Source organism: Grampus griseus, assembly GCF_964374135.1.
Source record: "Grampus griseus genome assembly, chromosome: 17".
In the NCBI taxonomy this organism is placed as follows: Eukaryota; Metazoa; Chordata; class Mammalia; order Artiodactyla; family Delphinidae; genus Grampus; species Grampus griseus.
The window spans coordinates 34,631,132-34,643,563 of record NC_139011.1 but is presented as its reverse complement, the minus strand read 5'-3'; the positions used below and the strand labels follow the sequence as shown (position 1 = coordinate 34,643,563).

Sequence of the window (12,432 nt, the reverse complement as noted above, 5' to 3'; positions counted from 1 at the left end):
TGCACCAACAATACGCCCAACTCAAAGATACATTTCCCAGCCTCCCTTGCAGCTAAGGGTGACCACTAAGATTAAAGCATAATTCACTGGTCCCAGGAAACCAGGACAGCTCTTAACCTGGGCTGACTCAGCTAAGAGGCCCCTCTGTGTCCACCTGCTTGGAATACTTCCATGATGGTCCCAGGTTGAACAAGCTATGTTAAAACAATTTAATGATATTGCCAGAACTCTCTGACTTGATGTCTCTCACTGAGACATGGGGGCAGGGGGTGGGGGGAGGCTTCAAAATACCTGGATACAAAAGCAAAGGTAAAGACAAAAGGAAAGCAGATGCTATAATCCAGCAATCATGGCCAGCATTTTTTTATGAAATCCAAGGAAAGAGGACAACTTAAGAACTGGGATAAACGTAAAATTAACCTTTACTGAAAGTTGAGAAAAAACAGAGAAAACTAGAATTCTGGCAGCACAGTTGCATCATTGCATCACAACATACTCAAAGTTGGGAAGATTCAAAAGCTGAGGGTCTCTCAGCAAGAACCTTGTCTCTAAAGGTTCTTGGGATGGGTACTTGCTAGAACCCTTTAGGCCAGGCTTTGAAGCATCAATGTAGGAACCTGTTGCTTGAGCTGAACCCAAGGTGGAGAGGAAGAAAGAACTGCCCCTAGGAGGCAGGCTTCAAAGGTCTAAGAAATTCCTTTATAAGAGGAAGCAACAGAAAAATCCCTGCTACAAGAAAGAGTCAAGATTTTTGGGTGCTAGGAACACAAAGCTCAAAGAAGAATTTGAAACTAAGAAGCATTAACTATGCATATCAATGATAATTGTTCAATTAAATTCAATAATTTAACTAGAAAAAAACATTTAAATGCCTTAGTTTAAATATGTGTGCACTACAACCCAGTTTATTCTTAAAGTAGGGTTACCTTCACAATATTTTGAGTTTGAAGGATTTTAATCTCATTATTAAAAGCACAGTTAGCAAAAAAAAAAAAAAAGAAAGAAAGAAAAGAAAACAGTGATTGGGTAAAATAGGGGTCCCCAACCCCCAGGCCGCGGACCAGTCCATGGCCTGTTAGGAACCAGGCCGCACAGCAGGAAGTGAGCAGCGGGCCAGCGGGCAAAGCTTCATCTGCCGCTCCCCATCGCTCCCCACTGCTCGCATTACGGCCTGAACCTCCCCCCACCCCACCCCCATCCGTGGAAAAATCATCTTCCTCGAAACCGGTCCCTGGTGCCAAAAATGTTGGGGACCACTGCAGTAAAACACTACTTCTCAAAGTGCACAAGAATCCCTCAGGGATCTTGTCAAAATGCAGACTCTGATTCATCAGGTCTGAGCATGGGACCTGCGATTCTGCACTTCTAACAAGCTCTCAGGTGATACTGATGCTGCTGGTCCTGCCCTGATGGAAGAACAAGGGACTCTCAGGCCCAGAATCCTGCACTGACACAAAGAAGAGGTCTGCTACCACTGAGGGAGGGGCAGGGAACTCTCTCCCACCCAAGCCACCTACAGATACAAGGCAGAAGTGGAATGCCACGAAGAGGAACAGGAACATGGACAAAGCTGCAGTCCCAAGGCCTGCCCAAGATTGGAGCTGGACCAGAAGAACTGGGAACCCCCTAACATAGCCACAGCTTTGCACTGAGCAATGAGCAAAAGCCATTCACAGCTAGGAGAGGAGCATCAACAATGGAGAGCGATCCCCTCAGTGGAAAGCTGAGGATGGAGTCTGGACGGTGAGAAAAACCCTCTGGCACACCAGGCCACACACTGAGCATGAGGTAACTTCAGTCCACCACTGGAAAACTCTGCAGTCTGCTTGGCTGAAGAGAACCATAGCAACCAGGAGGCCAACCCCACCCAAACTCCCTACTAACTACTAATCTTATTAACTGCTAACAAGGGACCAAACCATTCTTACATTAACAGCCTTGCAAAAGAAGTGTGCCCATTTCTGGGTGGCAATATTATCAACTTTATTACCTACTGCTCTTCTACCAACAACATCCAACATGCAATTAAAATTATGAGACATTCAAAAAACCAAGGAAAAACAACCTATTGTCAAGATAAAGCCACCAACAGAACTAGACAGAGAGATGACCCGGATATTGGAATGATCAGAGACTTTAAAATGGCTATGATTAATATGTAAAAGGCTCACATGGAAAAGTAGGATACAATCCAGGAAAAGATGGAGAATTTCAGCAGAGACATGGAAACTACAGGAAAGAAACAAAAATTCTAGAAATAAAATGCAATATCAGATGTGAAGAATTCTTTGATTGGCTGATGAGACAGGACACAGTGAAAGAAAAGAAGCAACGAACTTAGCATTTCTATAGAAATTACCCAAAGAGAAATGGTAATTTTAAAAAGTGTCCAAGTGGACTTCTCTGGTGATCCAGTGGTTAAGAATCTGCCTGCCAATGCAGGGGATACAGTTTCGATCCCTGGTCTGCGGAGATGCCACATGTGCCACAACTTCTGAGCCCATGGTCTAGAGCCCGCAAGCCGCAACTACTGAGCCCACTCGCTGCAACTACTGAAGCCCACGCACTCTGGGGCCCATGTGCTGCAACTACTGAAGCCCACATGCCTAGAGCCCATGCTCCACAACGAGAAGCCACCACAATGAGAAGCCCATGCACTGCAACAAAGAATAGCCCCTGCAATGAAGCAATGAAGACTCAGCGCAGCCACACAAAAAAAAAAGAAAGAAAGAAAGAAAGAAAAAGAAAAAAAAAGTGTCCAAGAGCTGTAGAACAATATTAAACAGTCTAACATGCATGTAATTAGAGTACCAGGAGGAGGAGGAGAGAGAAAGGTATGCAGGTATTTAAAAGGGGGAAAGGACAGCTTTTTCAACATATGGTGCTGGAAAATGTGGACACTCATGTAAAAAACTGAACCATGACCCTTACCTCACACCAGATACAAAAACTACCTCGAAATGTGTCATATAACTAAATGCAAAACTTCTACGTTTTAACTATATTAAACTATAGTTTAACTATAGTTTTAACTATAAAATTTCTGGAAAAAAATTAAGAACATCTCTGTATATTTGGTTTAGCAAGGATTCCTTAGGACACAAAACTGCTATCCAACAAAGAAAAAATTGATAAATTGAACTTCATGAAAATTAAAAATTTCTGCCCTTTGAATGACGCTTTTAAGAGTATGAAAAACAAGCCACAGCCTGGGAAAAGGTATTTGCAAAGCACACATTTGATAAAGGGTTTGTATCCGGAATAGATTCTATTATAGCTCAATAATATAAAGATAGATAACTTAATTCTTAAAATGGGTGACTGATTTCAACAGACACTCCACTAAAGAAGATATGCAGATGGCAAAGAAGCACATAAAAAGATGTTCAACATCATTAATCATTAGGGAAATGAGAATTAAAGTTACAACGAGATAATACTACAAACCAACTCAAAATTGCTAAAATTATGGAGACTGATTATACCAAGTGGTGGAGAGACTGTGGGGCAATAAAATTTTATGTATTGCCGAATGGAATGCAAAATGGCACAGTCACTTTGGGAACAGCTGGAGGGATTTTTTTTGTATAATGTTAAACGTATACAATCCAGTATACTATATAGTATATGACCCAATAAACCTACTCCTAGTAATTTACCCAAGAGAAATGAAAACATACATCCATACAAAGACCTATTAATGAGCAATTATAATAGCTTTATTCATAAGAGCCAAAAACTATAAATAACCCAAATGTTCATCAATCGGTTAATGGATAAACAAATTGTGGTGCATCCACACAATGGAATTCTACTCAGCAATAAAAAAGAACAAATGACTGGTACTAGCAATGACATGGATGAATTTTTGACAGTCTTTGAGATTTTTTTAAAAGAAATCTAAAACAAAAGGCCACATACTGTATGACCCCATTTATATATTCTGAAAAAAGAAAAAAATCTAGGGACAGAAATCAGATCAGTGATTGTTACTACAAAGGAGCATTCTTTCAGGTGTTAGGTACATTCTGCATCCTGATTGTGGTGGCGGTTTCAGGATGGTACACTTTGGTGAAGCTTAGCAAACCATGAATTTCGAGAGCATGAATTTTACTGTGTGTTCATTATACCTCAGTAAGCCTGACCAAAATAAATAAATAGGTAAATAGTGCCATGACAAAAGGATGGCTTCTGGTCAAGTGCGTATCCACATGGAAAAAATTAATCTTGACCCTCTACCTCACATCATATACAATAAAACCAATTCCAGACGGATCGTGGCTCAAAATGTAAAAGAAAAATAATATAGCTTTCAGAAGAAAACATAAAAGTTCTTTGTGATCTTAGAATAAGGCCAAGATTTCTTAAATAGGTACAATAGTACCAACCACAAAGAAAAAAAAATGGATAATTTACACTATTTTAAAGAAATTTCTGATCATAAAAAGAGTAAAAAGGTAAACCACAGGAAAAAAAAGTAGATATTTACAACATATATATCCTACCAAGGCCTCAAATCCAGAATACATATTATTAAAATGTCTACAATTCAATAAGGCAACACAATTTTTTTTCAGAAGACCTGAATAAGCACTTCACTTTTTTTGCGGGGGGGGGACTTGAAAGGGCTTCTCACAAAACAAGATATTCAAACGGTCAATCAACATACGAAAAAGTATCCAACTTCATTAGTCTACAGGGAAATACAAATCAAAACTACACTATGATACTACTTCACACTTAGCAGTAGAGACTAAATGAAAAATCAAACAAACAACAAAACAGAAAATACCTTGTATTGGAAAGGATACAGAGAAATCAGAACTCTCACACACTCCTGGTTAGCATGTAAATTTTTAAATTAATAGAACCATTCTGAAAAACTGATAGTATCTTCTCAAGCTGAACACACACCTACCCCATAATCCAGAAATTCCCTTGCTGCAATACATATCCAACAGAAATGTGTATACATAATCAAAAACAAAATGTGCCAAAACTGACTCAAGAAGAAATCAGAAAACCTAAATAAATCAGAAATTAAATCAGCAGGTAAAAATTCTTCCCTCAAAGAAAACAACAGGTCTCAACTGTTTTACTCTCATATTCCCCCATACATTCAAGTAGCAAGCAATTCCAATATTTTGAAAAACATTCCTGGCAAGGAAAACACCAGAAAAAAAAAATTTTATCCAATCTCAGGATAAAACTAAATCTTAGCTAAATATAGAAAGGATAATGCATCATGACCAAGTTGATTTTGTCTCAGAAATGCAAGGTAATTTAATGTTAGAATATCAATTAATATAAATTACCATGATTAGATGAAGAATAAAAATCATTTCATCAGCTCAGTAGATTAGAAAAGCATTCAATAAAATTCAACACCCAGGACAACTAACTTGCTTTTAGCAAACTAGGAATAGAAAAGAAACTTCTTAATCTGATATAGACTATTATTAAAGTTCCTCCATCAAATGATGTACCATAACTGATTTAACACAATTTGCCTACTGTTGGATACTTAGATTCTCTCCTCGTTTCGTTTTATTTGGCAAGTATAATTTATGCTGTGATGAACGTCTTTGTGCATGTTGATCAAGTTGCCTAACCTCTCTGTGTCTCAATAAAATACACCTAACTTATAGGGCTGTTGTAAGGATTAAATAAGATGTTGGATTTGAGTCTTAGGAAAGTCTTGGGAGAAAAGCATGGTTTATAAATCTGAGGAAATTTGTTCTGCACTTACCTGGCGGAAGATCTCTCAAAGCACACTGCAGGCTCAAGCCAGAAGTCGTCACTCTGTCAAAAATAAAGTTATTATCTTCAGGTTATCAGGAATTAAGGATGTAATATCTGAGGAAGGCAGTCAGTGATGGGGGCTATTGCTTGCTGCAGGATTCCCTTGCATCATTTGATATCTTCTACCCCTCCCAGCTACCATGTCTCAAATCAAGTGAAGGTGACTACAGCCATGCTCCCTTCATCTGCCCTTGATCTACAGCACCCCATTTTTGCACAGCAGCCAGAGTGAAATTCTAAAATCTGAGCATGACATACCACACCCCTCCTGAAACCCCTTCCACAGCTTCCTCTTATCCACAGGATAAAGGCCAAGCTCCTTGGCACGACTTATAAGGACCTTCATGATCTGATGCCTACCTACTTCTCTAGCCTTGTCTCTCATCCCCGTAGCACTGTCTGGGCTCCCACTACACTGGACTTGCTTCAGCCCCTCACTCCTTGGCACATCCCAGCTTTCACACACACCATCCCCTCTGCCAGGACTGCCCTCCTCTTCCCCTGGCTAACTCCTACTCGTCCTTCCATTCTCCACTTAAGTGTCACTTCCTCACTCAGGCCATCTGCTCCCCTTGACCATCTTAAGCTCCTCTATTTACACTTCAAATAAGCCTGCAAGTCTTCTTCTGTAATATCGTACATGCAACTACTTATTCAATATATCTTGTCTTCCCTGTGCACCCAGAGATCATATCTGCTTTGTTCACAGCTGTATCCTCATGCCTATCCCAGCACTGGTCTCACAGCAGACACTTAATAAACATTTATTGAGCAAAAGAATTACTAAACTTATTCCTCAGGTCTTAGCTTTCCAACTCATCTTTTGATTCATACTGATAATTTAATTGACTTCCTACTTCATTACCATACTTCATTGATTAAGATTCACTGGTTGTAAGAGACAATGCTATTTTACATAATAATAGGAAAGAAAAAATGGTTGCAAATTAAACTGTGATACAGTACTAAGATTTAGAATTTTTATCTTGTACTTATTGAAAAAGCTCTATTAGATTTACTTAGGCATAGGTTTTATTATATTCATGAAAATGTAAAAATATTAGTGAAATAAATTGGTTAGTTGCTCCAATTTGATTTAGATATCACATTCAAAACCCACTTTTTTTTAACATCTTAATTGCACTATAATTGCTTTACAATGGTGTGTTAGTTTCTGCTTTATAACAAAGTGAATCAGTTATACATATACGTATGTTCCCATATCTCTTCCCTCTTGCGTCTCCCTCCCTCCCACCCTCCCTATCCCACTCGTCTAGGTGGTCACAAACCACCTAGCTGATCTCCCTGTGCTATGCGGCTGCTTCCCACTAGCTAGCTATTTTACGTTTAGTAGTGTATATATGTCCATGCCACTCTCTCACTTTGTCACAGCTTACCCTTCCCCCTCCCCGTGTCCTCAAGTCCACTCTCTAGTAGGTCTGTGTTTTTATTCCTGTCTTGCCCCTAGGTTCTTCATGACCTTTTTTATTTTTCTTAGATTCTATATATATGTGTTAGCATATGGTATTTATTTTTCTCTTTCTGACTTACTTCACTCTGTATGACAGACTCTAAGTCCATCCACCTCACTACAAATATCTCCATTTCATTTCTTTTTATGGCTGAGTAATATTCCATTGTATATATGTGCCACATCTTCTTTATCCATTCATCCAATGATGGACACTTAGGTTGCTTCCATGTCCTGGCTATTGTAAATAGAACTGCAATGAACATTTGGTACATGATTCTTTTTGAATTATGGTTTTCTCAGGTATATGCCCAGTAGTGGGATTGCTGGTTCGTATGGTAGTTCTATTTTTAGTTTTTTAAGGAACCTCCATACTGTTCTCCATATTGGCTGTATCAATTTACATTCCCACCAACAGTGCAAGAGTGTTCCCTTTTCTCCACACTTAAAAGCTTTTGCACAGCAAAGGAAACCATAAACAAGACTAAAAGACAACCTTCAGAGTGGGAGAAAATATTTGTAAATGAAGCAACTGACAAAGGATTAATCTCCAAAATTTACAAGCAGCTCATGCAGCTCAATAGCAAAAAAACAAACAACCCAATCCTAAAATGGGCAGAAGACCTAAATAGACATTTCTCCAAAGAAGACATACAGATTGCCAACAACACATGAAAGGATGCTCAACATCACTAATCATTAGAGAAATGCAGATCAAAACTACAATGAGATATCATCTCACACCAGTCAGAATGGCCATCATCAAAAAATCTAAAACCCACTCTTCTGAATCACTTTTGCCACAGGGTTCAATGACTGTGTTTTTCCACACAATATTGTCCTCTATACCACCAAGAGATTTAGTGATGCAGCATTTCTTAAAGGAGTGCTCAAGTACTGCATCTGGGATTTTCTTCTAAGCTTCTAATGCTTTTCCACAGTGTTGATGCTGGCAAGAAAATCTTGCTAACAGATGTCAGCAGAAGAGTTCAGTCAACACCTAGGACCACATTCCTTCCTCAGATGATCATGGAATGGACTGCTGACTGAAACAATGAGCAGTTTCACTCGTGTTATCATGCAGCCAGAACTACCAAGTTCACACACGCATGGACAATGAAGCTACAACACAACCATCGCCTGACCAACAGCAATGAAAGATGCTTTCGAGTGTATGACCCATCCTGGTATCAGAGTATTAAAATGTGAAAAAAATAAAACGTGTCTTAGAATCAATGAAATACGAGAGGTCAAAAAAGGTTCTTCAAGAGAACTTGGGAAAGTTAATAAAAGGAAGAATGCAAATTCATTCTCTCCCTCTCCTTCCCTCCCCATCTCTCTCTCTGTCTCTGTCTCTCTGTCTCTCTGTCTCTCTGTCTCTCTCTCTCTCTCACACACACACACACACACACACACTCAATCACTCACTCATGGTCAGAGGCTCCTCATATGTTGGGAGATGGGTGCAGGAGGCATGAGTTGAGAGGAGGGTGGAGATAAGTTCAGCCCATGCTCCTCCAGCCCAGTCCTGCAGCAGGTGCTTCTACCCTGGAGGAAGAAGGCATTTCTTGCCTCTCCGCTGGCCCAGCCATGCCCCCATGGACAGTGTCCCCCCAGGGGGACTCCTTTCTCTAACTACTTTTTGACCTATTAAAATACTTTTTTTGCTTCTTTTTTTGTGGTTAAAGAAAAAAACAGAACATGAGATCTATCTTCTTGAATGTTTAACTGTGTAATACAGTCTTGTTAATTACCAGCACAATGCTGTACCACAGATCTCTAGAACTTATTCACCTTGCATAACTGAAACTTCATGCCCATCGAATAGCAACTCCGCTTTTCTGCCTCTCCCCCAGCCCCTGGCAACCACCACTCTGCTTTCTGCTTCTATGAGTTCGACTATTTTGATAACTCATGTAAGCGAAATCATGCAGTACTGGCTGATTTCACTTCACATAACATCCTCAAGGTTCATCCATGTTGTTGCATATGACAGGATTACCTTCTTTTTTAAGGCTGAATAATATTCCATTGTATGCATATACCACATAAAACAGCATTTTTTTAACATCTTTATTGGAGTATAACTGCTTTACAGTGTTGTGTTAGTTTCTGCTGTATAACAAAGTGAATCAGCTATATGCATATGTATGTATAGCCCCATATCCCCTCCCTCTTGCATCTCCCTCCCACCCTCCTTATCCCACCCCTCTAGGTGGTCACAAAGCACCGAGCTGATCTCCCTGTGCCATGCAGCTGCTTCCCACTAGCTACCTATTTTACATTTGATAGTGTATATATGTCAATGCTACTCTCTCACTTCGTCCCAGCTTACCCTTCCCCCTCCCCATGTCCTCAAATCCATTCTCTATGTCTGTGTCTTTTAAAATAGCATTTTTAAGGGCACAGTTTTTAAATAAATGGAAGTTTTTTAGAAATGTGTCATCACATTAGAGCAGAGCAGACTCTAGTTTCAGAGGTTATCTCATCCTCAGTCCAGCATTCAAGGTCTCACTTGTGAATACTCAATCATGGCTGGGAAAAGGAGGAGGAAAGGGACACCACTGGAAAAGTCAGTGGGCTTTTCTGTGCCTCAGTTTCCTCATCTGTAAAATGGTCATATAGGATTAGATGATTTATCAGTTCAGGGTCCCAGCATGAAAGAGATTACACACTCAAATGGGAGTTTTTATTAAGGGGATTATTTACAAAGTATAGACAGGATTAAAGAAACCATCAAGGGATGGTAAAGCAGGACTTCCCATTGGCCAAATAAGTGATTGATGTGATCCATGGACACTAGCCTCCCAGGACCCAAAACAGCGTGCAGAAGCGGGAAGAAGGGATCTGGAAGGACAGAGCATGTTCATCTAGGATCATGTCTGAGTTGCCACAGAGCTGCAGTATTCTGTGACCATTTTGGTACAGAATTAAGTTTGCATAGCAAGAAAAAAATTGTTTACTCTAAAGATTTGAGGAAAATCCACCAGTATGCATTTTCTCATCATTCTGTGCTTAGCTCAGATAGCAGCACCCACTTGCTGCTTTTGGAAACAGCTCAGGTTGAGAAGATTACTCTCGACAGCCCGTTTTTCTTTAACTGAGCTCTTACAAATGTGGGATTCTGTTTTGAGCTAGTAATTGATGCTTCTCCCTCCTGGTCTTATCCCCTGAGATTCTTCCCTTTTTCCAGAAGGAGGCTCCTGCAGTGTCCACTGTCTCACAGAAGAGACATTCCAACAGAAGCAAAATAAAGTCTCTTGGCATTCTAAACCCAAGCACTTGGCGTCTCAGAGAACAGACAACATGACGAGCCAGAGCAATGCTTACCACCTGCTCCGGCCCACCACCCCAGACCCAGGCCAGAAAGTATGGAGAGAAAGCTGGGACCAAGTAGACATTGTGGGTCCTGAGAAAAGGGCTCCCAAATCCTTTCCCCACCATGCTGAGGCAGTAGATGGTCAGCACCGTAGGGGCTCTTTTCCTCTTCCCACTCATAACTCATCTTTGAATCTCCCCCCTTTCCCTTAGCTGTGCCCCCCTTTCCGCCTGCCTGCCCTGCAGCAGCAGCGAAGCCCCATGGGTGCTCAGGACTCACAGGGGTGCTCAGTCCTAGGACAGAGCTCTGAGATTTTTAATTTTAACAATCAATGATCCTTTTGAAAGTTTGATAAACAGTTGCTTCTAAAGAAGTTCCTGGTATCACTCACCCTAAAGACCCAGGCAACGGTGCTGATCAGATTCTAGCATTCTAGCATCTAGCATCCCGAGTTCAGAGGCACTGCCATGCTCCAAAATGCATGGGGTTTTGCTGTGACTGTTATACAGATGTCCAACTGGGCTGCACCAGCCATTAGAGAGATGTCACGCTGTGTGGTGAAAGCTCTCTCAGAAGAGAGGGCAGCCACCCTGCCTCAGAACAAAAACCCATATGGAAAAAAACAAAAATAAGTTTTCTGAGTAAACATGTCTTTTCTTCTTTCAAAGGAGTTAGACTATTTCCCAGAGGCTTTATAAAGTGAAGAAAGACTCTAAGTTCTGGCAAATAACAAACTAAAAGGAAGCGGGAGGCTGCCATCCTGCCCATTCTGAAAGAGGCGTCTAGCTGGGCCAGAGGGTTCAGTCATTAGCTGGATGGCTGTGGTCAAATCGTTAACCTCTCTGTGTCTCGTTTTCCTCATCTGCAAAAATGCCAGGGGTCTGCATGAAGATAATTATCAAAGCCCCTTCCATTTCTAAGAATATTTGACTTTCAAACTGGGAAAGGGACATTCCAGTTCAGGGTCCAAGGATCTGCCATTGAAAAATGAAGCAAAGAAGGAAGAATTGCCATCATCAGCCAACAAGGCTGTAGCCTGACAAATTACAGACAGGAAGTACTCTGCAGATTCTGTCATTCTGGCCTTGATGTGTTAGGGCTGCATTCCCATCTCAGATGATACCGCACAAATGGGCGATTCCATGCATCTAAAGAATGCCCAACCATATTAGGAATTCTCCTAAGTGACTCCTCTGTGACATTACACAGTGTTGCTCCTGACGTGGACATTTCAGTCAGCTTCGAACTCAACTCTAGACGAAAATATTACAACTGGATGATTTGTCAAGTGCTAAATCTAATCCTTGCTATTCTTTTTCTACAGTCCTTAAAAAGAAGATTGCCAGATGTTATGCTTGTATATTTAACGGGAAACTGAACGGGAAAAACAAAACGCAGCAAGCCTAGTTGTAATATTTAACCATTCTTGAAAACCCACCATCTAAACATACCAGAAATAACATATTTTCAGAACTGTGACAAAGTCAAATGTCTCTCAAACACAAAAAAATAAGTCTGTCATGAGTAATTCAAAATAAAGCAATCTGTCAGTTGTAAAATTCAAGAACCCTTTTATAAGTAGTTTGAATGCTTCCAACTCTCTCAAAAGATACCATGTTAACATATCAAAAATATTCAGAGAGGGCTTCCCTGGTGGCGCAGTGGTTGAGAGTCCGCCTGCTGATGCAGGGGACATGGGTTCATGCCCTGGTCCGGGAGGATCCCACATGCTGCGGAGTGGCTGGGCCCGTGAGCCATGCATGGCTGCTGAGCCTGCGCGTCCGGAGCCTGTGCTCCGCAACGGGAGAGTCCACAGCAGCGAGAGGCCCGCGTACCGCAA

The 12,432-nt window shown here is 40.8% G+C and overlaps 1 protein-coding gene across 2 annotated transcripts in view; it reads right to left on the bottom strand.

The window, feature by feature from the left end:
- The window catches only part of NCALD (neurocalcin delta), a 431,524-nt gene that overhangs the window by 289,717 nt on the left and 129,375 nt on the right, over nucleotides 1-12,432 (bottom strand). Inside the window, exon 2 of one of the 2 annotated variants that reach the window (XM_082675134.1) lies at nucleotides 5,750-5,802. The exons of the other annotated variant lie outside the window; for it this stretch is intronic. The gene's annotated coding sequence lies outside the window, so the exon portion shown is untranslated. The remainder of the gene's footprint in view (nucleotides 1-5,749; nucleotides 5,803-12,432) is intronic. 2 annotated transcript variants of the gene reach the window in all.